This window comes from Sphaerodactylus townsendi, linkage group LG04 (genome assembly GCF_021028975.2).
Source record: "Sphaerodactylus townsendi isolate TG3544 linkage group LG04, MPM_Stown_v2.3, whole genome shotgun sequence".
Classification (NCBI taxonomy): domain Eukaryota; kingdom Metazoa; phylum Chordata; class Lepidosauria; order Squamata; family Sphaerodactylidae; genus Sphaerodactylus; species Sphaerodactylus townsendi.
The window spans coordinates 9482428-9509960 of NC_059428.1; the positions used below are offsets into that span (position 1 = coordinate 9482428).

At 47.1% G+C, this 27533-nt stretch overlaps 1 pseudogene; it reads right to left on the reverse strand.

Annotated features, from left to right (window-relative positions):
* Nucleotides 1-27533, reverse strand: part of LOC125431248 — a 196203-nt pseudogene that overhangs the window by 10277 nt on the left and 158393 nt on the right.

A 27533-nucleotide genomic window follows, 5' to 3' on the forward strand; every position in this document is an offset into this window, starting at 1 on the left:
GCTGAAGCGCCTGCTGAGGCACTGGTGGCAGAAATGACTGTGAAGTTCTACCTGGCCTCCTCACCTTACCAGCCCCAATTGTCACCTGTGTACCACCAGAAAGCTAGCTGCAGCTAGCTGTGTACCACCAGACAGCTTCTTTATATAGTCAGCATCTGATATTTTAATTCACCAGTTGTTGATTTTATTAAGTACCCTCTTTTACTGTTTTTAGATATAATCCATTGAATTTATTGTTGTGGTTTTAATAATTTCAATAGTTTCCTGCAGGATCTTCCTTGCAAATACTGATACTGCTTAGCTTCTGCAATCTGACTAATTCAGACTATACCAGGCTGCCTATCCTCCCTTGCCCCTCCCCCCAGAGGTGGAGCTACCAGGGGACAGGTGTGTGTGCATTGCACCGGGTGCATGCCGGGGGGAGGGGCAGAAAATCGCCCCCGGCCCCCACACTTACCTTAGCTCAGCCTGAAAGTGCAGGCTGGAAAAAGCGGCCTGTTCACTTGAGGCTGAAAACGGCCTGGTGGGAACTACACTTCCAAGGAGACCTTGCGAGCCCCAAGTGCAGTGTGGCCCAGCCATGCCTCTATCCATGGGTGCAGTATGGCCCAGCCATGCCTCTGCCCCCCTCCCCTAGTAGCTCCGGCCAAATTTCCTCTGAGTGTTCTTTTAAACTACAATATCCTCCAACCAACCTGGGAGCGTTTCATCAAACACTGTGAGACTTACCAGGTACGAGCTGAGACCGGCTACATTCACAGATTCTCCGCCGACTGGCCTCGCGGCTTCTTTTGCCGTAGTTGGGATATTCGCGAAGTCTCGCGAGGAGGAAGCTGAAATCGAGGGCATGGAAATTACACTTAATGAACAGCAAACTGACTTTGCTAGACCACTGATTCAATAAGCGTCCCTGGTGATTTTGGAACGACAGCCTGTATGAGTCGAAGCACGGATTACAGGAGGTTTGGACAGCCTTCTTCAATGCAGACCCTTTCTTATCTACATCAAGTGCATTCAACCGCCTGCGAAAACTGACTGAAGGGAGACGTCAAAATACACTATGCCTATTGGCCAACCACATTTATTACACACAAAACCAAGCACAGGGAAAAAGTCCTATTCATTTAGGACTTAAATACCTAAGAAAGGACTGTGTGTTATAATAATAGGATGCACATTAAGAGTTGTCTGTATGTACAGTCTTTGTAGTTTGCACATATGTTTGTGTTGCACCTTTGTATATGAATCGAGTACTTGCACTTTTCCCCTGTGCGTGGTTTTGCGTGTAATAAGTGTCGTTGGCCGATGGGCACAGTGTATTTTGGTATTCTATAGTTCATCACATTGCCCATATAGGTATACACTTCAGATATTGGACTACAATTCCCATCAGCCCCCTGCCAGCCTGGCCAATTGTTGGCAGGGGTGATGGGAACTTCGTAGTCCATGCACATCTGAGTGCCGTGAGGTTCGCTTTACCACGTCATATAGGATATTATAGCATCTGAAGGAGATGTCTACAGCCTTATTATCTTTGTCACCTTGCACTTTCTGCCTTTGTCTTTCAGTAGAAGCATGCATGGTAGAGCTGGAAGGCATACACTCACATCTTTGAAATTCAATCGCATTTCAAAAAAATAAATAACACCTGTGTATGCCACCAAAGCTGCAACCAAATTCTTGGGGATCCTGGGATAGCTGGCAAGTGATGCTTAGAGATGGTTTTGCCATTGCCTGCCTCTTGTCGAGCAACCCTGGATTTCCTTGGTGGTCTCCCATCCAAGTACTCACCAGGGCCGTTCCTGCTTAGCTTCATTGAGATAGATCAGGCCAGCTCAGGGGTTGGATCAGGGCTCTTCACTCATGGATTACACATCCCATCAGCTCCCCAATTGGCCATGCTGGCAGGGCTGATGGGATTTGTAGGTCCATGAACATCTGGAGAGCCGCAGGGCAGGCCCCTGGCCAGCCTGAGCAATCCAGGTCAGGGCAAAAGATTTATAAGGTCGTTTGCCACTGCTTGCCTCTATACAGTAACTAACCAGGGAGGACTCTGCTTAGGAGCCGGACACTGACAAGGTCAGGGCAATGAGGTCTATTGAGGCTGCTATTTAAAACGGTATGTCTTTAAACCTGCCTGCAAAATTCCCACTTTGTGGCAAACGTGGAACTGAACTGTCATCTCAGACGCCAAACGCTTTGAAGGCTTGTCGCTCCGCAGAGCTTCCACCTCGGCAGGCCTCCAGGGGAGGGTCAGACCTCGACCCCCATTCCGGAGCATTCGTCAAATAATATTGCATTTCAGATTTCAAATACGGGTCAGATGTGCTAAAAGCAAAGGCATTTCGCGCCAGAATCCAGGCACGGGGTCTAGGCAGTGATATAATCCCAAGGCACGGGTGCCAGAGGTGGCACTCTGAGCCTTCTGTGGGCACGCCGCACACAGAGTTCGGGTTGGCGTGGGGGCGGAAAATCACCCACCCACCCCAAACACATCTAGGCTGGCTCAATACTGGAGCTACCCACGGCGCCAAGCACCACGGTGAGCAGGAGGACTCGGCTGGGCGGCCTGGGTGCCTGTGCTGTCCAGGGAGGGAGGCTGGGTCCAGGGGGGCACAGAGGAGGCAGAGATGCCAGAGAGGCACAGAGCCGTGTGCGGGACTTGCTGGAGGCTAGCTGGCCCTCTGCCTGCTGGTGGGTGGAGGAAGAGGGAGCCAACCATTTTCTAAACTAAAACCAGCATTCAGGTTAAATTGTCGGGCTGGCACTTTGGCATAAATAAGTGAGGTTTGGGTTGCAATTTGGGCACTCAGTCTCTAAAAAAAGGTTCATCACTGGTCTAGGAGGCACCTTAAAGACAAAAGATCCTGGAAGCACACGCTTTTCTCTAAGATCTACCATTTTCCTCCACAGATCCCTTTTATTTTGGCAGGCGCACAAATGTTGCTACCACTCTAGAACTATTGTCAGATGTTAAACAGAATGCTAACTGTCAATCACTGTCAAGTAGGTGCTCTGGAAATCAAGTTGCATCACCTGTTGAACATCAACTAACTGTAAATATATGGCAATACTCCACCATTTACAGAATATTGAGGAATATTCGGTATCAGGAATGGCCAACCAGTGGTGATATGCGCCTCATGGAATGATAGCTGGTCCTCTACCCACCCAAATCCTGTCATAACGGTATGAGTATGTCCAACGGTAAACTGGCGAGGACTGTGGACCGATGCGGAATGCAATGCGATCACCGGAACATGGGTACCCTTGCACCTAGGAACTCTATGATAAATTGATAGGATAGACTAGGATTGCTGGAAACTCATGGTTTTACCCATTGAGTTTCGGCAAATTCTAGAGATATCTTAGGTCAATGCCATTTTTCTCACTGGAAGTGATGTGATGCTGCAGCCACGGTTGTTTTTTAAACTCCCCGCCACAACTCAGGAGTGTCAGTTTTCCAAGACGTGGCCACGCTGGGGCATTACTACGATATTAACGCTGATAGACTCTCGGACTGTTCGCATCTAACGTCCCCAGGGCAGGAAGATACGCCAGCCATCGCTGACGATATTTTCCCTGCGACGGACCAGAAGGCCGCCAGGCTGACCGCCCTGTGCTAATCGCCTGGAGTCGCAGGGCAGGTGTGCCCCAGGCCTGGGCGCACGCCGGAAGGCCTTTATGGGAAGGTATGTAGTTCGGGAAAGGGGATGGTGACGAAAACCCCACTCGAGAGCGAAGGTGTCGGGCCGCTTATGCCGGTTGGGGAGCTGCAGGGCGGGCATTGATGCGAACAGCGCTCCTAGGGACGGAGTTTTAGCCGCCCCTAGGGCGCTGCTATTGGCCAGAGCAGCGGCGGACAATGGAGCAGGGAGGAGGGGATTCCCAACAATTCGGGCCTGGCATCCCTGGGAGGTCTCTCGACTATCTCGGCAGAACCCACTCTACCTCGCCATGCAGCCTGCAGTTCTCCATTGCCGGAAGTGTGTTTCTCCAACGCGCGTCACGAGCTCACGCCGGTGCCTTCGCCATCCAGCAATCGCTGCTGAGGGCTGCCCTAATCGCGGAAGTCGCCTGCCCTGGGCTTGGGAGGCCGAGGAGGAGGAGAGCAGCCGGTGTTTTCGCTGGCAGCCACCGCCAGGGCGCTGTGGTTCTTGTCCAACGTGGAATGTTCTATCCGATAAATCGGCTAAGGGGTACCGGGACATCATACTTAACTGCAGACAGCTCCTCAAGTCTTTTGCAAAGCGATATTGGGCTACTAAAGGTATAGACGCCCGCTGTTCGTTTCCTGAGCCCGTGGAGGCTCCGATGCAGGGGTGGTGCATCCAAAGCTCCTGGGAGATCAGAGTACCGTCCCGAGCTCCACTGTGCCTGCACGGCTTAGGTAAGCTGTGAAGCCATGACCTGTCCGCCCACGCCGTCATGCAGTGGCCGCTCCCCTGAGAGAGCTTGAACAGAAGGGTCGCTCCTCATGAAGAAAGAGAGGACCTCGGCTTGAGAGAAACTCGCACTCTGGAAAGAAAACAGGAGGGAAGGGTACAAAGAAGTCATCTTTGGAAAAAGAGGTTGGCCGTTGACGACAGAGCAGGAACACGGACATCCCCTCTGAAACAGATTTCTGCTTACCAGCCATGAGAGGGCCGGAGCGGGTGTAGCCGCGCCTGCACGCAGGCGCCCTGCCCGCCACGCTCTGCACTGGTGCATGCCTGGCACATTGCACACACGCCTACCACTTGGCCACCGCCAGGCATTCTTTTCTTCTTTGATATGCGTGACTAATGCTAATGCGTTGAATTTGGACCCTTTGAGCAATAAAAATCGGCATAATTCCTTTCCTCAGTGCTGTCCTTTTACCAGATTTTCATTTGGTCAAAGTTCATTAACCCATTACTTCTACAGTAAGAATGGCATTCTGATGAGCTAAGGTGGCTTTCCTTATTACTGTTCGATATATTAGGGACCACCTTTCCACATATATCACTTCAATCAGGTCCCTCCTGCTCTTGAGGAGAACTTGCTGGTAATCCCCGCCCGGAAGAATGTCGGGCTGGCCTCGACGAGGACTAGGACTTCTCGTTGTGGAATGGGAGGGCAACCTGGTGGGAGCTGAAGATCAGGGCCCCGTGATCTGGAGTTCTTCCAGAGGGCCTGTAAGACAGCCAGCCTCTTCCACCGGGCATTTTCAAGGGGCTGGCCGGACTAACATCCATTATCATTACTTACCTTCCGGGGGATAGTTGGGGTATAAATTCAATGAATGAATGAATGAATGTGGCACAACAGACTCAGCTGCCAAGTTTTGGCCAAGCAGCAATGAATTCAACAATGCCATGTAATATCTAACCGCTAAATCTGGACTTCCTGTCTATTTATCTTATTAATACTATATTTTTACTCGGAACCTCCCTAATGTGCCAATAAAGGTTTTGGATTCAATTTAAGGTCATTATTGTCTACGTAGGCTGGAAGCTGCTCTCCGGGGTCTCAGGAGGAAATGCTCCTTCACATTGACTAGGAGATGTCTGGGGATTGAATCCTAGGGACCTCTTCAAGACGGAGCCACAGCCCCTCTACAAGGCGGTGCTTTTTTTGTGAGACTAGGAGCTGGGAGAGCAGGGTTAAATCCCCACCTTGCCTCAGCTCAGCAGGTGTCCTTGGGTCAAATCACTCTTTGCTCAGGGGCGTATCTGCCAGAGGGACACGAGGGCCAATTGACCCCGGGCACCACCCATTTGGTCATGTGGGGGGTGCAAAATTGTGCCCCCCACGTGACCTGAAGGTGCAGCCGGCCTGAAAGAGCAGTTGGCCCAGGAGCCTGCCACAGGCTCAAGGCCGGGGCAGAGCTGGGGCTGAAGGCCCAAGGGAGCCTTCCCGGCCCCTGGAGGGGAGCAGCTGTCCCGAGCCTGCTGGCAACACTCTGACAGTAGCCTAAGAAAACGGTTCTCGGACGTTTGCAGTTTTATCTATTTCAGGGGTCGGCAACCTTTACCATCCAAAGAGCCATTTGGAACCATTTTTTCACCGGCCCTCAAGATCTACCGGAAATGCATGGAGCCACTCCAATTCAGCCCTCCACTCACCTTTTTCTACCAGAGCTGGGAGGCGGGAACACCGAGTAGGGAACCCCCCCATGGGATGCAGAGGGGGATGGTGGCTGCTCTGGAGGACACTCCATACCCTCTGACCTCCAGGCTGGAGGCAGCGTGGGCGTGTCCCTCCAGCCCTCCAGAGCAGTGCCAAAGGAGAGGTGAGTGGAGGGGACGGAAAAGGCTCTGTCTCTACCCTTCCACTCACTTTCCTTCCAGCACTGCTCTGGAGGGCTGGAGGGACACGCCCATGCCTCTGACCTCCAGGCCATGTGAGCCACAGTATAAGGCTGAAGAGTTTACGCGCTCTGGGAGCCGGGTTGCAGACCCCTGATCGGTTTGCTCTGGGTTTTAAGTGGGTCACTACGCCAAGCAACGGATTTGTATCACCATATCGCCATTGCGGAACTGCGGTGTCTAGATACGCTGAAAATCCTTTCAATTCTACAAACTCATGAGCTAAAGACTAACCCTTCCTAGCTATGTGCGTTGACGCAGGTCAACTGAAGGATCTGAAAGGTTTATGCTAGGGAAAACTATGTAGGAGTTTCCCAGCTTACGGTCAGTAAAATGGGAAGGGCTTCCTGGGTCCCTGGAGTATCAAGTGAAGACATTTCTTATCTTATATTCACGAAGACTGGTGCTGGAAACAGCACTACAGCTCTAAGGAGAAATGTTGACTCATCTCTTTCAAACAGCTGAAACCATCTGCCAGGAAAGCGACCCTGCTAGCTCCATCTCAGGGCTACCGTTTTATTTATAAGTTTTCATTAATTCCACTCTCAAGTGAAACATCGCTCTCAAATTATTAACAAAGAACAGATGTAGGAATGAAATCTTCTTAAACCTGTAAGGCCCTTGGGTTTATGGGGATCCAGCTGTGGTTTGAACGATCACCTTTCTCATTTCAAACTCTCTCGCCAGGCTGTCCTTCATGACATTTTTAGCTAGTTCCCATCTCTCTCAGATCCATGGTGGAAATCCCACGTGATTTCCTAACCAGTTACCACTACAGTGAATGAATACTACTTAACAAGGGGCAAACCCAGGAGTATGTTGCGACATAAGAATTAACCTGAGAGGAGAGGAGGACGGCTGAGGGGGATATGATTGAAGTCTATAAAATTATGCATGGGTAGAAAATGTTGACAGAGAAACATTTTTCTCTCTTTCTCACAATACTAGAACCAGGGGGCATTCATTGAAAATGCTGGGGGGAAGAATTAGGACTAATAAAGGAAACACTTCTTCATGCAACGTGTGATTGGTGTTTGGAATATGCTGCCACAGGAGGTGGGATGGCCACCACCTTCGATAGCTTTAAGTACTGAATAGACGACTGAGTAGTTGATTGCACATTAATCTTGATCTCTTCTACTAGATGAATGCCTTGAATACCAGGATCGGAGAATTTAGCCATGACATCCTGTATAGAGTCAGACTTTATTACTGCGAAGAGAGAGTTGGTCTGGAGGTCTGATCCAGCTGGCTTGTTCTTATGTTCTTATGTTCTTAACCTCCAGAACGTATCTCTTCCATAATGAGCTAAGAACAGAAGAACATAAGAACGAGCCAGCTGGATCAGACCAGAGTCCATCTAGTCCAGCACTCTGCTACTCGCAGTGGCCCACCAGATGCTTTTGGGAGCTCACATGCAGGATGTGAGAGCAATGGCCTTCTGCTGCTGCTGCTGCTGCTGCTGCTCCCGAGCACCTGGTCTGCTAAGGCATTTGCAATCTCAGATCAAGGAGGATCAGGATTGGTAGCCATTGGTAGCCTTCGCATAACATAAAAGTTATGCGAAGTAACATATAAGAAACGCTATAACTTTCTGTAACTGATACCAGGGATATGGTTACTTATGGTTTTGAGCATCTGTGGAAGTAGATGATGGTTTTATATTTTTATCTCCTATTACAATATTCAATTTGTGACACGCTGAAAATCTGAGTTTTTAAACTCTGGGATATATTTTGGCTTTTACCTTTATGCATGATTGGAAGAAAAGCGGCTTGCATATCTAAGTTCAGATTGTGAATGGATTTAGTATGATTTTAATGATTATTTTCTTTACTATTTCCAGTTACCCATGTTCAAAAGGGACAGGAAACTCGAACTTTGCCCAAATCTATTGCTGCTTCCATTATTATCACACACAACTAAGAGCTCGCTTCGGTGGGACGTACCATTTCCTAGTGTGGACTCTAATGAAATATATCATTTTTATTTCACTTTGGTGGAGATTTGGGGGATACCTTGTAAAAATTTTGTTGGTGATTTCAAGTTTCAGTCTCCCTTTTCTTGGGTTCCTACAAATTAAATCTCTGTAGGGCTGTACTGTCCGGTTGCCAACATACCTGGAGAAAAAACAGTCGCTGGTCTCTTTAATGGGTAGAAATGGGTTGCTGAAGATTTCATGGGATGGTGGTAATACCCCCACCTGGTAAATAGTGCCCATTTTAACGGGAGACAACATTGCCCCGCTGTTCTATTGCTATGGAATTATTTGTTGTAGGAAAGTTATATGCCAAAGAAGACTGGATGTCTCTTTCTGTGCTATAGTGCATTCTCGCTGAGAAATCCTTCATAAGGAATCAACAGCTTCAAGGGAACACTAGAACAAACCAATTCCACAAATCGGTGAAAATACAATCCCCCTTCCACCAAAATTCAACATATTTTAATTGCACTGCCTTTCTTCATCAATAGGTGGTGCTATGCTTACAGAATTACCGAGCGCCTTCTCTATCTAGCGGAGAATCTGACCTTTCGCAGAACAACCGTATAGGAAAATATGTGCGCTGTGTTGAAGGGCAGCAAAGGCCTCTCATTGTTTGTACTCAGCGAGCGTGTCAAGTATTCTGGGCAGATCCAGAGAAAGAACTGGCAGGAGAAGGCATACCATGCAGCAGATATATCTACCTTCTACCGGGTTAGATCCAAAGATCATGTTCTTGCCAGCAAGGCAGTTTCTCCTGTGAAACTGAATTTCACCTGTCTTCCCCTTCACTCCAATTCTCTACCTCAAACAGCACAGGGGCGGAAAATGACTACTAGATAGAACTCAGTGCCACTGTCCGCAAACCTACACAGAGCGCAACTATGGGGGGGGGTCTCTCACTGGCAGCCCTCTTTGCCCACTTCCCTTGCATGGCAATTGGGAAGTAAAACTGAGAGCTGTCTGCACTACTATGACCCTTCAAGGTATTCTCTGGAAGTGACGCTGAGAAATGCAGGAATTGCCAGAAATTATGACCGTCCCATAGAGTTTCATAACCCTTAGAACTGACCCTACATCACTTCCTGGCTCTTTTTCCAGGAAGTGACACACAGAAGCCATTATACATCATGGATCCCCATGTCCCTGCCCTGAGCCCACAGCTTAGCCAGGAAAGTCTACCTACAACTATAGACTCCAATAAAAAACGAAGAATTTGGATTTATAATTCCCACCCTTTTCTCCTGTAAGGAGACTCAAAGTGGCTGACAAACTCCTTCCTTTCCCCTCCCCACAACAAACACCTTGTGAGGTAGGTGGGGGCTGAGAGAGTTCTGAGAGAACCATGACTCCCCCAAGGTCACCCAGCAGGTTTCTTTGGGTGAAGAGGAAACAAACCGGGTTCACTAGAGCGTCTGCCACTATGTGGAGGAAGCAGGATCAAACTCAGTTCTCCTGCATTGTATTTGCCACCTTCAAGCACTACACCACACTACCAGAACTGACATCAATCTGCACTATGTCTACTATCACATAATATATCTTAAGAGCAGCAGTGGCGTAGTGGCTAAGAGAAGGTGCACTCTGATCTGGAGGAACCGGGTTTGATTCCCAGCTCTGCTGCCTGAGTTGTGGAGGCTTATCTGGGGAAACTGGCATTGGGGCCTGTGTACCCCACACCAGCTGCACCCTTTAGCTAGCCACAGCCTCCGAGCTCTCTCTCTCAGCCCCACTTACCTCACAGAGTGTTTGTTGTGAGGGGGAAGGCAAAGGATTGTAAGCCCCTTCTAGTCTCCTATAGGAGAGAAAGGGAGATATAAATCCAAACTCCTCCTCCCTCCCTCCTCCCCTCCCTCTTGTTCTTGTTCTTCTTGTTCTGTTCTTCTTTCCTAATAATCAGGATGAGAAATAAATGGAGGAGACATGTCTCTAAGACAGCCAGCTTCTACAAAACAGCTTTTTCCTCCCAACGCCTTGCTAAAATAAATGCAGCCTACCTGGTTTCTGACTTCCTGCTCATGCACTGGTGTAGGAAGAGATAGTTCTTGGCGGGCGCCAGGAAAGGGCTGTCCTGATATGGTTGGTGGGTGAATCAATGCGAAGAGACTGGGCTGGCTGGATGGCGCTGAGCTGATGACTTCCTCGCTCCTCGGCAGCAGGCGGTGGCTGTCCACCAGTTCACTGAGAAGAGCCGGGGTCAGGGTCGAAGCAGGAATGTTCCTTACAGTGTCTGCAGAAGAACAAGAAGGCAATCATTTATGGTGGTTTATTCCACAATAGCTTTAGGCTGGAAAGCAAAGACAAATGGACAATCCAGAAATGGTTGGAATATATCTGGGAACAAGTGGCACTGGACATTTTCGAAATAATAACAAAAAATAAACTGTGGCAAGGTAAACAGAGCGAAATTTTGAAGATACAGACAATATACGCGGACTGGATGAAAGAAGCTGGAGTCAATGAGGAGATATGGGAGAAGAGATTACAAAGAATGAACTTACTGCTGTTTGTTTGATAAAACTACGAAGAAAATAGGAGGTAAGGGCAAATGTATTGTTTGAAAACGAATGAAGAAGAGTATTAATATAACATGGAATATTCAAATGATACAATAAAAAATTATTTTAAAAAAATAGTGGTTTGTTCCAGTTCAACATCCTTTCTGAACCCAGACCTGGATAGCCGAGATCTCAGAAGCTAAGCAAGGTCCATTTGGTCAGAATTTGATGGGCTTAATTTCCAAGCACTTCTCAGGATTAGACATGTGAAGCATACAATGGCAAACCACCTTTAAATAACATGTTCCTTCTTGAAAACCCTACAGGGTCGCTAGTCAGCTGTGACTTGATAGTGCTATGATAATAGGTTGACCAGACGCCCGCTTTTGGAGGGACAGTCCTGTTCCCGTGTTTTCTCGTCCACCAGCTGCCATGCCTCTGAGACGGGGCCAGTTCTATACAGGAGGACGGCCTTCAGCCCCGCTTCCACCGCATGTTCCCCAAGGTAATTTACTGAGTGATGCCTTCTGTCCTGCCCCAGGCACCATCTCTGCCACACACACATGGCTCTTCTAAAACCTCGGTTTCACTCAACACTGCACTTCTCACCAGCCCAGCTATGAAGTGGGAGCATGCCTCAACCCACCTGCCCAGGATCAAGGAAATGGAAAGCCAACCAGTCTGGAGGACAGCAACCCAAACAAGGTTCAACGCCAAAGAGAGAGAACGTGAGGCCATGCTGACTGACAGCTTGAGCCAAACATGGATGTCACGTCATAGAGGGAGTGCTTATTTTCTGCTGCCTCAGAGACTAGGGACACGGAGTCAGCGGGACTCAAGGTGCAAAGAGATTCCACTCCAAACATCAGGAAAACTTCCTGCCAGTCAGGGCTGGCTGTTCCCGGACAGGAATTCACTGCTCCTTGGTGAGTGAGGAGTCTCCTTCTTGAAGCCAAAGAGAGGATGGATGAACATATGTCGGGAGTGCTTGGACTGTGTGTTCCTGCATGGCAAAGGGTTTAACTTGATGGCCCTTGGGGTCTCTTCCAACTCTATGATTCCATCACAGAGCACATGGGAAGGGTTTCGGCTCCCCCCCGGGGCTGTTTTACAGGCCTGAAATGGCCCCATGAGTATTATTTGGCCGACTGGAGACACCCACATAGGCCCCACAGCTCTTCTGGCTTCCCATTCCATCCCTGGCTCTCTCGCATCCAGAACACACGTTCCATTAAATGAGAAATGGGATTCTGTACAGTGACATCACTGGCCAATGACATCACTGGGAAATGTCCTGATGTCACTGCCTAGGAGGGCCCGCGGGGAGGGCAAGATTTGTTGTTTAGTGAGTCTGTCCCTTGGAAAGGACAGCATTGAAAAGCTTGTAGCAAGTGCCTTGTTTTGCTCAGCAACGCTTAGTCATATGCCTTTAGTGCACCGGACTCTACTACACCCATTTACTGATGTCAATTATTTTTCTTATGCTTCTAAGTAACGCTGGTACATCAATTTATTGAAGAATGTACAATGCCCTGTCTTTGATGACCCAGGCGAGCCTGATCTCATTGGATCTTAGAAGCTAAGAAAGGTTGGTCCTGGCTAGTACTTGGACGGGAGACCACCAAAAAAATACCAGGGTTGGCATGAAGAGGAAGGCGAAGACAAACCACTCCTAGAATCATAGAGTTGGCAGAGACCCCAAGGGCCAACAAGTCCCTCTGCAATGCAAGAACACTCTGGATGATACCCTGAAATTATGGTGCTGCTAGCTTTAAAAATAAACCCCCTGCAGGCCAAAATGCAAAAAACACCAAAAAATATAAAATACAAAATACCCAAATTTTTTAGGTATACCTGAATATTCGGATACATATGAATATGTTATTTGTCTTATTCGGGCATACAGATAATTTTATGCCCAGATAAATCCTAATCTGAATTTTACTGAATTTCTAGGATATTGACCAAGCCTAAAATTTACCCCTTAATTCCCTGCTAGTAACCAGGGGAATCTGGCAACACTACTTTATCTTCGCCACAGGTGTCAAACTCGTGGCCCTCCAGATGTTATGGACTACAGTTCCCATCATCCCTTGCCAGCATGTTGCCAGCATGATGGGAACTGAAGTCCATAACATCTGGAGGGCTGCGAGTTTGACACCTGTGATCTACGCCATATAAGTAGAGGGATTTTGCCTAAAGTACAATCAGAGGTTACTAACATATCCCAGGAAATCTTTAGCATGCAGCCCTAGAAATTGCCCCTTCACTAGATTACAAACTGTATGGTGCCTGTTCTCAGCCACTCTCCCACTGAGAAAGCCAGGAAAACTTCGGAGTGCATGGCTTGCTAAAAGCATTTCAAAGCTATTGAGAGAACACTGCGTGAGGCCTGGAGAATGGACTATGGAAACATAATTTCGCACAAAGTCCACGAACCACATCTTAACATTTAGAGTGGTCTGAATGGGCATCCTTGAACGGCACCCCGTCCTGCTTGCATTAAGCATTGAGACTTTAGGAAAAGATAATACTGATTCTGGAACTATTGGGAAAATGTTCCAGCAGGGGCGTACCGCCCAAGGGGACATATGGGGTCAAATGTCCCCGGGTTGCGAATATTTAGTCATGTGGGGGGAGCAAAATCCCCCCATCCCTCCGGGTCCATACGCTGATTGAACTGAAAACTTTAATGGCATTCAGATAACAATAATACATACTTTTAAAAAATACAAATTTATAAACGAGCATATAACAAAATAGGGATCTATATAAATTTTAAAATCCTCTTTCAAACAATTGTGAAAGACAATTGAATGTGCATTATTCTGCATGTGTGGAAGGGGCCTGGGTTTTGCCACGTTGTGCACTCATCTCGTCTGTACGCTTGTAGCAAAGTAGCATGTCAAATGGCAACCACTTCCTTATATACGGACACTGTACGTTTGTGTACGCACGTATACAATAACTTGAAAAACAGCCTAGCTGCACATTTCAATGATGCAACAATGTCTGTTTCTGGAAATCCGTAAAAACGACACCAGAGAAACGCTGGGAAAAACGAAGTCGAAGAGTGGGAAAATCCAATAACAAAATCAGAAAAACGGGTACAGTACGCAGCTGCATTTAGTACCTTCAATGATAATGAGAATTATGTCTTTAAAAAAGAGGGGCACACGTCGAGTTAGATATCATTTGTAAATTATGGTATCCATGAAATATAAAAATCAAGCGCCATGAGCACATATGTAAAACAGGCGATTATTCAACCCAGAAGTGGGTTGTTTAATGTTCACAAAGAAGAAAGTAATTTTTAACGGCATGTTGAAGTTCAATTGTGGTTTGAAACTCATGTTGAGAATCATCCATCTGGGAATGCTAATTCAATCATATAACAGGGAGGTCTGTTTTATTCATGAACCGCCAGACGCTTGCTTATCTATCTACACATTTCCATCTATTTTTATCCCACCTTTCCTTCAAGAAGCTCAGGGTAATATGTATGGTTCTACCACATGTTACACCCATAATAACCCTGCGAGGTAGATCAGGCTAAGAGGTAGATCAGGCTAAGAGAGAGAGAGAGAGAGAGAGCAGCAAGCCTACGGTGACCCAATGAGAATTTGAATTTGGTCCTCCCAGATCAGAGTCCTGCACTCTAAACAAAGTGCAACACTAGAAAATTAAACAGAAGTTCCTAGACGCTTTAAAGGCTGACAAAATGTATTCTAGTGCAAGCTTTCGGGATTCTTTGCAGCAAAATGACAGAATAAATATATACAGCAACATTCACATTGTAATTCAAAAGCAGTAAAGATATGGCCTATCTTTCTCTCGTGTGGCCTCAAAGGTCTTAATTGGTAAGCTATTCAGGGGAGGAACTCATTTCCGTAATCCTAAAGGCTCTTCGGGAAGATCCGTTACCCAGTTCAAGAAATCCTAGCCGATTGATCTTGTGAGGTATAATTGATTAATCAGTCAATCAATCAGTGTGCATTTATATATTAGTCAACAAGGACTCTCAAGTAAAAAACCACACTCGCTTCTGTTTCCGATCACACGTGCTGCATAGGATTGCTAAGGTCCAGTGGGTAACTGGAGATCTCTTGGACAAAGGAGATAAGAGATCTAGAGAAAATGACAGCTTTGGAAGATGGACTCTATGGCATTATACGCCGTTGAGGCCCCTTCCCCAACCCCGCCCCCCTCAGGTTCCACCCTAAAAATATCTGGGTATATCCCAGCCCATAGCTGGCAACCCTATGTCTGTACATGTCACCACGGGAACTATTTCAGAAATGACGTTTCCAGGCACCTGCCATTCCCTATTTTTGTGAACCCTTATTTTCTGAAGATTGCTATTTAAAAAAATATATTAATAATCTGTTGTCCAATAAATGGGGAACAGTTTTCCAAGAGATTGGTCAGGCCTGGTCCCGGCGTTTGAGGGGCACTGGGAAGAGAGTTTCTAGAACCTTCTTCTACCTTCCACCAGAATCCTACCTTCCTGGATCCTACCTTCCAAACCCCTCCCCCTGCCGACATTTTATGTATGCATGCAGAGGTGGGATCCAGCAGGTTCTCACAGGTTCCCGAGAGTAGGTTACTAATTATTTGTGTGTGCCGAGAGGGGGTTACTAATTGGTGATTTTGCCACCGCTGATTTTTTGCTTTTAGCCACGCCTCCTCCTCTCCTCCGCAGTAGTGTGCAGAACTTGAAGCAGTTCAGCAGGGTGCATCAGCTGCATGCGGCAGCCTGGCGCCTGTGTGTGCATTTGTTTTCTCACTAAGGACTCCAGCCGGGCGCCCGCCAAGCAGTCTCTGCTCCAGGAATGCCTACCCAGGAATGCCTGGTCACACCCCCATCGTGCCCCGCCCAGCCCCACTGGCGCTACGCCACATTTTGAATCCCACCACCATGGGAACCTGTTACTAAAATTTTTGGATCCCACCACTGACTGTATGTATGTATGTATGTATGTATGTATGTATGTATGTATGTATGTATGTATGTATGTATGTACGTACGTACGTACTTATTTATTTTTGGAACTTATACCCAGCCCTACATAAAGATCTTGAGACAGCTTGCAAAATTGAAAATTACAATCAAACTACCAACCTATAACAAAAACAACATTGGACCGCTCCACATCGTAACCTTCTTCCCTTCCCTTCCACCCACCCACATTCACATATAATCCACATAAATATGTTAGTATTTGCAAGTGTCTGTCACAATTCAGACATGAAGGGGTTAACTGTGTGCATGCTAATTAGCTACTGAGGTCAGAGTTTTATAGCCAGTCCATTGATTAAGCTATTGGTCAGCTAACCCCAGCATTGCCTATGTGAGACTAGTCACGTAGACAGAAGGTATAAAGTATGTTTCTTTGTTTGAACCACACGAGGAAAAACGGATGCCTTGCTAGGTACGCACCGTGTGGGATCACATGGTGTCGAGCTATGTAACCAAGTTAGTTTTAGTATAGAAAGCTGTTCTTTATTTTTCTTCCATGCAAACCCTCCCTAACAGAAAGTAAACATTTATATAAAACCAGCAACTGTCTAATGGTCTCTTCTTCTGCTACTCTGCTAAATATTAAGTTAAGAAGTCCAACAAAATACGGGCCTGTGGTGAAGGAAACTTTGATTCTCAAAAGCTTATATTCCAAAAACTGGGTTGGTCTTTAAGGTTCTCCTGGATTTGAATCTCGCTCTTCTACTGCAGAACAACATGGCTACACTCTGAAAGAAACATGGACAGTACAGTTTTTTAAAAAATCTTCACTTCCTTTGCATGGGGTGATTCATCAGCTTCCTATACGATGCCGAAGTATAAAAATTGATGCGTCTGCTAGGTTTCCTCTCCACCCTCCCCTCCATATACCACAAGTTTCTGTCAAGATCGGAAAAAGGGACATTAATACAAGCCAATACGTGAGGCTGGCGTTGCTAGTTTATGCCTACGCACATCACTGATCGATATTTAACATTAACCCTTAATGATTTCTGGGCGGGATTAAGCACAAAAGCTCTCTTCACACGCAGGAGTCTCAAATTCGCCACTGGGGAAAAGGCAGAAAAGCACGCTACGGTGCCGGCAGAATAAGTAGCCACGTTTTGACACAACCAGTATTGTTCGAGGGCCTTGGACTCAAATTCCCACTCGGCCATGTCGGTCAACAGATGGTCACTGCGTTCACCTTACAAGGATATTATGAGGAAAAAGTTCATCCAAATTTTATGCCAACTCACAGTTGACTTAGGGCAATCGCATAGGTTTTTCAGGAGCAGCAGTGGTGCAGGAGGTTAAGAGCTCGTGTATCTAATCTGGAGGAACCGGGTTTGATTCCCCGCCTGTCAGCTTCGAGCTGTGGAGGCTTATCTGGGGAATTCAGATTAGCCTGTACACTCCCACACATGCCAACTGGGTGACCTTGCCAGTCACCGCTTCGAGCTCCTTCAGCCCCACCTACCTCACAGGGTAGTTTGTTGTAGGGGAAGGGCAAGGAGATTGTCAGCCCTTTGAGTCTCCTGCAGAGAGAAAGGGGGATATAAATCCAAACTACTCCTCCTCCTCCTCCTCCTTGCCTGGGGTTATCCGGTTCACGGCTCATCTCTCTTTTATCCAGCCCGAAATCTGGTTCTTCTGACCATTTTTGTTGGTTTGTTCAATTGTTGCATTTTGGGTATTTTCCTGGTGGATCAGTTTTCGGTCACCTTGACGAAAAGCGGACTTCGGCACATACTTTAACAAACAAAAAAGAAAATACGTGGAATTCCCAGTATCTCACCTGATCTGGCCCTAAGAGTTATATTTTAAATAGGCTGAAGTTATGTGGTGTAATATCCAGTGCAGCATTCTTCAGAGGCCAAAGGCTCCGTGTAAAGATAGCAGATCTGACTCACTTTCTCCACAATGTACTGTGAGGATCCCCCTCATCAACCAACATGCAGCGGCACGCTTGTTCACAGGGGGCGCCTTCCGAGCATATTATTCAGCCTGTGTTGCTACCAGGCCATGCTAATTCCGGTTGAATTCCGAATCATTTTCAAGGTGTGGGTTTTGACCTTAAAGGTATTACGTGTCTGGGACTCCTCGTGACCTTGGACCGTGATACCCTATGTCCTACTCGGTTCTGCTGCTCAGCAGAGGCCAATTTGGCAGGGTCCCTCGCTCCTCATCGATGCGCTGGCTCCCATGCAGGCTGCTAGGACCTTTACAGCTCTGTCTCGCCGCCTGGTGGAACAGCCTTCCTCCAGCTGTCCGGGCCCTGTGGGATCTTGGTGAATTCCGCAGGGCCTGTAAGACCGTGGTGTTCCACCGGGCCTTTGGAGTGTCCAGTTGTTGATGTGGTGCCCCTCTCTGCTCTTATGCTTGAGACCAGGGGTGCCCCCTCATGCTGAGGGGCCCCTGCCTCCTTCTTGGGATAGGCTTTAAATGGGGTTTTTTTGACGGCTCTTGCTTATTTACTTATTTAATTATTAACAGCTGTTTTAGATGAAGTTTTAGAATGTTTTATTGATTATTAATTGGATGGAGCTAATGTGATTGTTTATTGTGTTGTATGATTTGCTCCTTGTTCAATATTGTTTGAATTTTATGTTGTACACCGCCCGGAGCTCTTCGGGGATCGGGTGGTATAGAAATTTAACAAACAAACAAACAAACAAACAAACAAACAAACAAACAAACAAACAAACAGCCATGTTCCATGCAAGGTGCCGAAATGCTAAATGTTGAATTCCCACTAGTTCTGCTAACCCAACCCAACCGGATTCCATCAGCTGTGAGGGGCAGCTTCCCTGTCAGAGGACACACTGTCTGCTCCCTAAGAGCACCCTGTTTGGCACGCCTTGGGCTCTCTGCCCCAATTTGACCGTTCAACACCCCCTCAGCATAAGAATAGAAGAAGAACCCTGCCGGACCAGAGGTCTATCTGGTCCAGCATCCTGATTGACCTATCCTCCATCGATCTGTCTAATTCCCTCTTAAAGCTGTCATACCCACAACCAGAGGTGGGATCCAGCAGGTTCTCACAGGTTCCCAGGAGTAGGTTACTACTGTTATTTGTGTGTGCCAGAGGGGCTGACTAATTGCGATTTTGGCTACATGATTTTGCCCTAGTTACGCCTCCTCCTCCTGTAGCAGTAGCGCAGCAGGAACTTGAAGCAGTCTAGCAGGAGGTGCACCGGGCGCAGTGCAGCCTTCCGCGCCTCGCGCATATCTTCGCTTCCTGCCCATGACCGGGTGCAGCTGCAAGGCGCCCTGCTACAGCCCCTCCCAGGAATGCCCCGCCCCCAGAATGCCCGACCACGCCCCCAGAATGCCCGGTCATGCCCCTGTCATGCCCCCCCAGCCCTATTGGCGCTTATGCCACAGTTTGAATCCCACTCCCTCTATGGGAACTCTGTTACTAAAATTTCGTGGATCCCACCACTGACCTAGACAACCAATATCCACTCGTAGAGTAAACTGTCTCTACCGCCATTAAGTAAAGAAGTAGGTTAGCATTGTCTGTTTTGATTCCATTGCCGTAAGTACCTGGAGGCGATATGAGTCACTTTCTAGCCTGTGTTTATTTCCTCACAGTCGAAGCTGGCTGTAGGTTCAAAAGCCGTCACCCTGCCCTAAACCCTGTAGCCATTCACATTGAATCAATTACTCAATCAATTATTTAAATGTACACATTGCAAAGCCTCAGTAAAGACGCCTCCCTGGCGACTGGGAAGGCGAATGACATTTGCCGCTAACAGTCGCTACTGTGATGCTAGGGATCAATGCAGCTATGGAAACATCTCGGCTGGCTTTCCAGAGGAGTCAACCATACAGGCTATTAAAGTCGGCGTGCTGTAGTGGTCAAGAGCAAGTGCACTCTAATCTGAAGAACTGGGCTTGATTCCCCGCTCTGCCACTTGAGCTGTGGAGGCTTATCTGGTGAACCAGATTAGCTTGTGCACTGTAAGACATGCCAGCTGGGTGACCTTGGGCTAGCCATAGTTCGTCAGAGCTCTCTCAACCCCACCCACCTCACAGGGTATTTGTTGGGGGTGGGAGGGAAAGGAGATTGTAAGGCCCTTTGAGAGAAAAGGGGGATATAAATCCAAACTCCTCCCGTTCCCTTGTTGCTGTTGCTGTCGCCACTGCCGCCTTTCTTCTTCTTCTTCTTCTTCTTCTTCTTCTTCTTCTTCTTCTTCTTCTTCTTCTTCTTCTTCTTCTTCTTCTTCTTCTTCTTCTTCTTCTTCTTCTTCTTCTTCTTCTTCTTCTTCTTCTTCTTCTTCTTCTTCTTCTTCTTCTTCTCCTTCTCCTTCTCCTTCTCCTTCTCCTTCTCCTCCTCCTCCTCATCATCATCATCACCATCATCCTCATCATCATCCTCATCATCATCCTGGCCAGCCCCCAAAGGGGGAGTGCCATGCTGGTATGAACACTGGCTACAGTTCCCATATGAGAAAACCAATCTAGAAATCTCCATAGTTCCACTGAGTTCTAACAATACCTATTTACATCCCACCTTTTTCCCCATTGTGGAATTCAAGATGGTGTCCACTGGATCTTCCGAATAGATATGGAATCATGTGCCATCAGACCGCACACAAGACCCAAGTTGTGTTGGCATCTGAGGCCAAAAACCAGCTTATGTTTCCATCTCCAGTGATGTAATATGAGGCAATTCCCTGGGATGTATTCTTAAGCAACCTGCATTGAAATTCATGGGTGATGCCTTTCCAATCCGCTGCTCATAGCAGCTCCCTGAATCCACCACCTCAGGCAGTTACCTCAAAAATGCTTCACAATACAGAACACCTACCTCAAAACATCATCACATTTATTATACATGTGACACCAACCACATATTCTTTTTCAAATATACTATAAAATTAATGTACAATCTGACAAAAAAACACATCACCACCACTGGTCTCTCTTTCAGGCCAGAAAATGGGAGGCAATTAAATGAATCTGCTCATAAGAGGCGTATTTACTGCGCCCCACCCCAGTATGAGTGACCGGTCTCCCCTACCACGACCAAACAACATTTTTTTTGCGCCAGGTCATCACAAAGTCACCATCACGATGTCACACCAACACACAAATCTGAACACAGCAATGGTCCGTGCCACACAGCGGATGTGGGCCGCAGTTTTCTGGGCCCCCCCCACATGACTAAATAGCTGCAGCCCGGGGACATTTGACCTCATTTGTCCCCCTGGGCGATACGCTCCTACTGCTCATATATGAGTGTGTTGGTTTTTGTTTCTTCTAGTTTTCCTAGAACCGTGGTGGCGAACCTTTAGCACTCCAGATGTTATGGACTACAATTCCCAGCAGCCCCTTCCAGCATGGCCAATTGGCCATGCTGGCAGGGGCTGATGGGAATTGTAGTCCATAGCATCTGGAGTGCCAAAGGTTCGCCACCACTGTCCTCGAATATGACCTCTGAACGTTGAGGAAGTCAGTTTTAAAACTATAGACACCCCATTGCTGATTTCATTCAACTGGATTTGGGAAATAATTTGGTGTTATAATTATTAGATAGGGTTCAAATTATGGCCCTTATAGGCTGGCTACATTCCCATCAGCCCTAAAATGGGCTGCTATGCTGCGGGCTGATGGGAATTTTCTGTATTACGAACAATCTGGAGGGCCATAGTTTGAATAATCTCCCCTGCTCTAGAGGAGAGGATATATGCAGTGGGAACTTTGAGGGGCTGTGTGGGAAGAATATATTTTCTTTTGACAGCTTGGAATTGTGGGACCGTGGAGGTAATCAATTTCTAATTGGACTACGTCATGGGGTAGGTGGCTGGAAATAAAAAAAGAAATGCTAATTTCAAAACTTCTGTCCCATTACTGGGAACTCATAAAAGGAAATGGGGAGGGTGAGAGACAGGCAGAAATTGTGGGGAGGGCCCCTTTTAGCAAACGCCAGTAAAACCATGCTGCCACTCTCCCCACCCTCCCCAAGGGAGACCATTTCACTGACACAGACATTGATTTTCAAACACGGATTCCCATTATATTCTCCACAGCGGGCAGGCCACTAAGTGAGTGGTTGAAGTGGATTGAGAACCAGCGTGTCTCCATTAGAGTTTAAACGACAAACCCGAAACGAGAGAGGCGAAGAGTGAATCGGGGAAGGGAATAGTTCAACTCAACAAGAGGAGTAGGACAGAGAAAGCAACGGGTATTTCCATATGTAGTGGAAAGAAGAAGAAGAAGAGGAAGAGTTTGGATTTATACCCCACCTTTCTCTCCTGTAAGGAGACTCAAAATGGTTGCATACAGAGGTGGGATCCAGCAGGTTCTCACCAGCTCCTCAGAGTGGCTACTACTAATTATTTTAAAAGCTTTTAATTGGGTCTGCTTTTCCGCTAGAAATGCCACAGCTAGGTCCAAAATCACAAAGTCCTGTTGTTTCCTATGGCTGGTTAGAGAGGCTGTGTGGAAAAACTGGATAATTCCCTCCTGCCAGCCTGCCGCTTTGCAGTCTCTTTTGTTTAAGGAAAGTATCCTTCTTTTGATCAGGAAACAAACTTTAAGATATTTGAAAGTATTGCATTTGACAGGCAGTCAATTAGGAGGTGATAGTTAGGTTGTTTCTGTTGGCAGACGAGGATTCCATATATGAGTTTAAATTATGGACGAGTACTCAGCTGAAATTAGGAACTTTTTACAGTAAGAGTTTTTACAGTAACAGAGAAATTATTAATGGCCCGGCTGGAATGCCTGCCACTGCCCCCCCACCCAGCCCCATTGGCGCAATACGCCACTGTTTTGACCCCTACCACTATGGGGCAGGAAATTAAGCATGTAAAATTTTGGATCCCCCCACTGCTGCTTTACAAGCTCCTTTTCCCTCCTCTCCCCTGCCAACTGGTGACACCTCCAGAGATAAGTGGGGCTGAGAGAGTTCAGAGAGAACTGTAACTCACCCAAGGTCACCCAGGAGCAATGTAGGGGTGCGGAAACACATCTGGTTCACCAGATAAGCCTCTGCCACTCAGGTGGAGGAATGGGGAATCAAACCCGGTTCTCCGGATTAGAATCCACCAGCTCTTAAGCACTATGGCTACCAATCTTGATCCTCTTTGATCTGAGATTGCAAATGCCTTAACAGTCCAGGTGCTCGGGAGCAGCAGCAGCAGAAGGCCATTGCTTTCACCTCCTGCAGGTGAGCTCCCAAAGGCACCTGGTGGGTCACTGCGAGTAGCAGAGAGCTGGACTAGATGGACTCTGGTCTGATCCAGCTGGCTTGTTCTTATGTTATGTTCTTATGTTCACTACACTACCACGTTTCATTTTAGAGGGTCGCCATGTTTGTCTGCAGCAGAATGGGGAGAATCTGGTCCAGTAGCACCCTATGGATCTGCGAGACTTGGTTCCTCTCCGCCTGGAAGGGAGCTTTAACTCTTGAAAGCTCATACCCAAAAATATTGTTGATCTCTAAGGATGCTATTGGACTCAATTCTAGCTGTGCTCCGTTTCGGATCTCTGTGGGCGACAGTGTTTCTTATCAGGGCTTTTGGAGTTTTTTACGCATAAATAAACATCACTTTTAGGAACTTGTTTTTATGGTATATCAAGAGTTGCCCTGAGAGTCTCTGGTGGTGAGCTCCAGATGATACAATACAGGAGAGATAAACACCCACCTTTCGTAATCTAATCGACCATGAGGACTTTACCACCTGATCAAGAGTCGAACATCAAGCACACAGGTGACAATTGTGTATGGACATATTTTTAGATATTTGGAAATCTCATGTGCATGTTTACATGTGGACTTGCCAGTATCATTATAATATTTTATATTTCTTTTCCGCTTTGGGATGGCAACAAAAATAATTTTTAAAGAGTGGGCTACAAAAATATAGGCTGTAAAAGAATTTGTGTTATCCCATAACCTTAACTGTGCTTGGTAATCAATCAATCAGCCCCCATTTTTGGGTACTGATCCCTGGGTAAAATACTGCTTTTTTTTGCCTTTTTAAAAAACATGCTGAGATTTGATTCAAGCTGCCCAGATTGGAGAGAGTTCAAAACACCTTTCTCCACTCACCTGAAAGCTCCTAATACCTCCCCTAAGCTGCTTCCACATTTTGAACCCGTGACCAGTCTCTGAGCGTAGATTCCTCTTTTCCCATATGGCTGTGTTTGAGGGCCATCATCAAAAACTTTTTCAAGAACTTGTTCATAATCCTAAATCCGAATAATGCTTCCTGCACGTTTACCTAGGAAAGAACATCACCTGACAAGACATTCGTGGCCTTTGATCGCAGATTTTATACCAGCTCCAGTAAGGTGGCAGATTTCAGCTGTACATTTTGCTAGAAGATGAACGGTTTCACATTTGAGTTCTCTTGGGAATACACTATCTGGTCCTTGCAATTTGTTAATTTTTAATGAGTCAATTAGCTTCAGAACTTGGCCCCTTGTCTCATTTATCAGACATTAACACTTCAGATGCCCTCACAATAAATGGGGCTTTGCACTTGAATGTCATCTAATTATTGATAGAGGTTGCCAAAAGCTGCATTGTATCAAACAGAACATATATATATATATTATAAACTAGCGGGGCCCGGCCATGCGTTGCTGTGGCTTATTGTGGTGAAATTGGAAAGGAACAGTAGCAGCAAATCAATCTCTTGCATGTTGCCCCTCACTCTCTTCCCTCCCTCACTTCTCTTCCCTTGCATGCCACCCCTCCGCCTCCCTCCGCCTTCCTTCCCTCTCCCTCGTGTGTATGTGTGTGTGTGTGTTTGACTTCCACTCCAGTTACTGCCTATGTACTGTTTGCACTGCTCATATCTGGCCATCTGAGCGAACATTCTAAGCTGCATGAACATTCTAAGGGTGAACCTTACACAAGCAGTGGCAGCTGCATGGTCCTTCTCATCACCTCATGGAGCCAGAAAAAAAAAAGAAACTTAAAAAAAAAAAAAAAAAAAAAAAGGCATTTTACCTGGGCCAGGTGTGAAATTTCAGGTATGTGAACATCTAAAAACACTCTCTCCTGGCTGACTACAGTGGCTGGGAATTTTCAGAGGAATTGGCCCAGCAGTTACTGAGTTATACTATCACTAACAAATACACGGTTAGCTTTTTATATATATAGATTACTGTATATACTCGCGTATAAGGCGAGTTTTTCAGCCCTGTTTTAAGGCTGAAAAATGCCCCCTTGGCTTATACACGAGTCATGCTTACCAGCCGGCTCTTCAGGCCTCTGCCGAGGCTGGGGGCGTGGCCGGGACGACCTCCCTGCGGCTGCACAAGCTGCTTGTTGCTGCCCTCCTCCGCGAACCCTGGCTGGCTGGGCTTCCTCAAACCCTGGGAGGCAGAGGGAGCTCCTTATTTTTGGGCAATGACTCCCCCTGACGTCATTGCCCAAATAAGGAGCTCCCTCCACCTGCTGCTGGGTTTGAGGAAGCCCAGCACGGAGGGAGCTCCTTATTTGGGCAGTGACTCCCCCTGACGTCATTGCCCAAATAAGGAGCTCCCTCCACCTCCAGGCTGGGTTTGAGGAAGCCCAGGCAGCCAAGAGGTGGAGGGAGCTCCTTATTTGGGCAATGACGTCAGGGGGAGTTACTGCCCAAATAAGGAGCTCCCTCTGCCTCCCGGCTTCCCACCTTCGGCTTATACGCGAGTCAATACCTTTCCCCAGGTTTTGGTAGTAAAATTAGATGCTTCGGCTTATACACGAGTTTATAGGTATATATATATAAATTACATGCCAGAGCCAGGCAGTGTTGTATAGTATAAAGTTAGAATCGAGGAGACCCCCAGTTCAAACCCACACACTGCCCTGTAAGCCTGTTAGATGATTTGGAGCCAGTCTTCTCGGCCAAACCTACTTTACAGGGTTGTTGTGAAAATTAACAGGGGGAAATGCTGTGGTCAATCGCTTTGGGGGTCTTGGAGGGGGGGGAAGTGGGGTACACTATAAATAACTATAATTTTTAAAAGGTTATATGAATGTTAGAGATGAAAAACTGAAAGAGTTAATTGGAAAGATGGATTCTTTGTGAACCTTTGGAACAGGAAGTACCAGACTCTGCCAAACATTAGAAGCCGTTGCAGTTTATTTGAGCTTTCTACACTATAGACGTTGTAACTATATACACCAGAAAACAAAATATATGAAAGGAAAACCTACTAGAATCAGCACAATGAGACTGCTCCTTTCGCTTCTGTTCCAGCGGGAAACATTCCTTCACACGCACAAAGCTCTTTTAAAAGGAAGGGGGGGGGGGGGAAATAAGATCTAGCAGCGTATTAAGAGATTCTCCTGACATGCAATAAATCAAGGCCAGGGATTATCTGTGATCAGTATTCACTCCGTTCTAACATGAGAAGGAAATCCTATCTGTCATAAAAAGGCAAGACAGAGTCTTGTTTGTTTCATCTTCCCTGAATGGTAGAGAGACCAGAAAACCTTTGTGGGGTGAGAATGTCTTAGAGGAAAAAGAGGGCAGTGAGAGTAGGAAATGGCTTCATAGAAATTAGTAATGGCATCTTCTCTGCCTTACCATCCATGACTAGGAAAGGGCACAGATCATACCAGCCTCCATGTTCAGGGTATCTTCCTCCCCAGACTGGCACGTGGTATGAGGGCAAGGAGGCCCACGGGCTGAAGGGCGAACTGCTTTGAGAATCCTGTCAAATGCACGGCATCTATTTATCTAAATACGAACTTGGCTCCAGACTGCAGATCAAAAAATCTACACAATGGGACTGTGTACAAAAGAGGGAGATTTTTTCCTACAAATTGAGACGAGTTTTTTTAAAAAATAAAAAAGGAAGAAGAAAACAAACATAAAATAGTACAAGTGCTGAGTTATCATAAGGCTACCTCGTGAGATTTTGGCTGCCATTCTGGATTGTCCAGGCAACCATAGGCAAACCACGGATGATTATTGTGGTTGCCCAGGCAACCTAAAATGGCAGCTACGATCTTGTGAAGTAGTCTCATCAGATCTTTGAAACTGAAAGATGGAAAGGGGAGGGGAAGAGAAGGAGTAGGCAGGCATGAAGATCAGGAAGGCTAAGCGGGGGAGAAAATTACACAAATGTACGAGAAAAAGAGCTATTGTATACCCTTGACCAAAGAACGGTACACTTCTTCTATCTGGGATGGTTGCCCTCTTCCACCGAGGGATCAGCTTTGGGAGAAAGGCACATGGAGACCTAGCAACCTGGACTCCAGTGCTGGTTGTCAGTGGCGTATCTGCCCGGGGACAGGGGGGTAATCCGTCCCCAGATGCCACTAATCTGGTCATGTGGGGGACGCAAAATTGGCCCCTCACATGACTAGGTCTGGCCAAGATCTAATTTGCGCTGCAGTGACAGTCCCTGCTGCTTCTGGTGGATCTTTCAGGCTCCCTTGGCCCTGCCCACATCATCAATGTGGGTGGGGCCGAGGATGCCACCCCCACCAACCCCCCCTCCCCATGGCTCCCAGGAGCCTGGGAGCCGGCAGCCTGGCTTCTGCCTTCCCCTCTGGGGAGAGCAGAAGAAAATGCCGTCATCTGTCCTCTGGGAGGTGCTTTTATAAGCATTGAGGCCGGGGACGGGGTGTGGCCACTGAGCCACGCCCCTGGCCTCAGTGCTTATAAAAGCACCTCTTGGAGGACAGATGACGCCATTTTCTTCTGCTCTCCCCACAGGGAAGAAGAAGAAGAAGAGGAGTTTGGATTTATATCCCCCCTTTCTCTCCT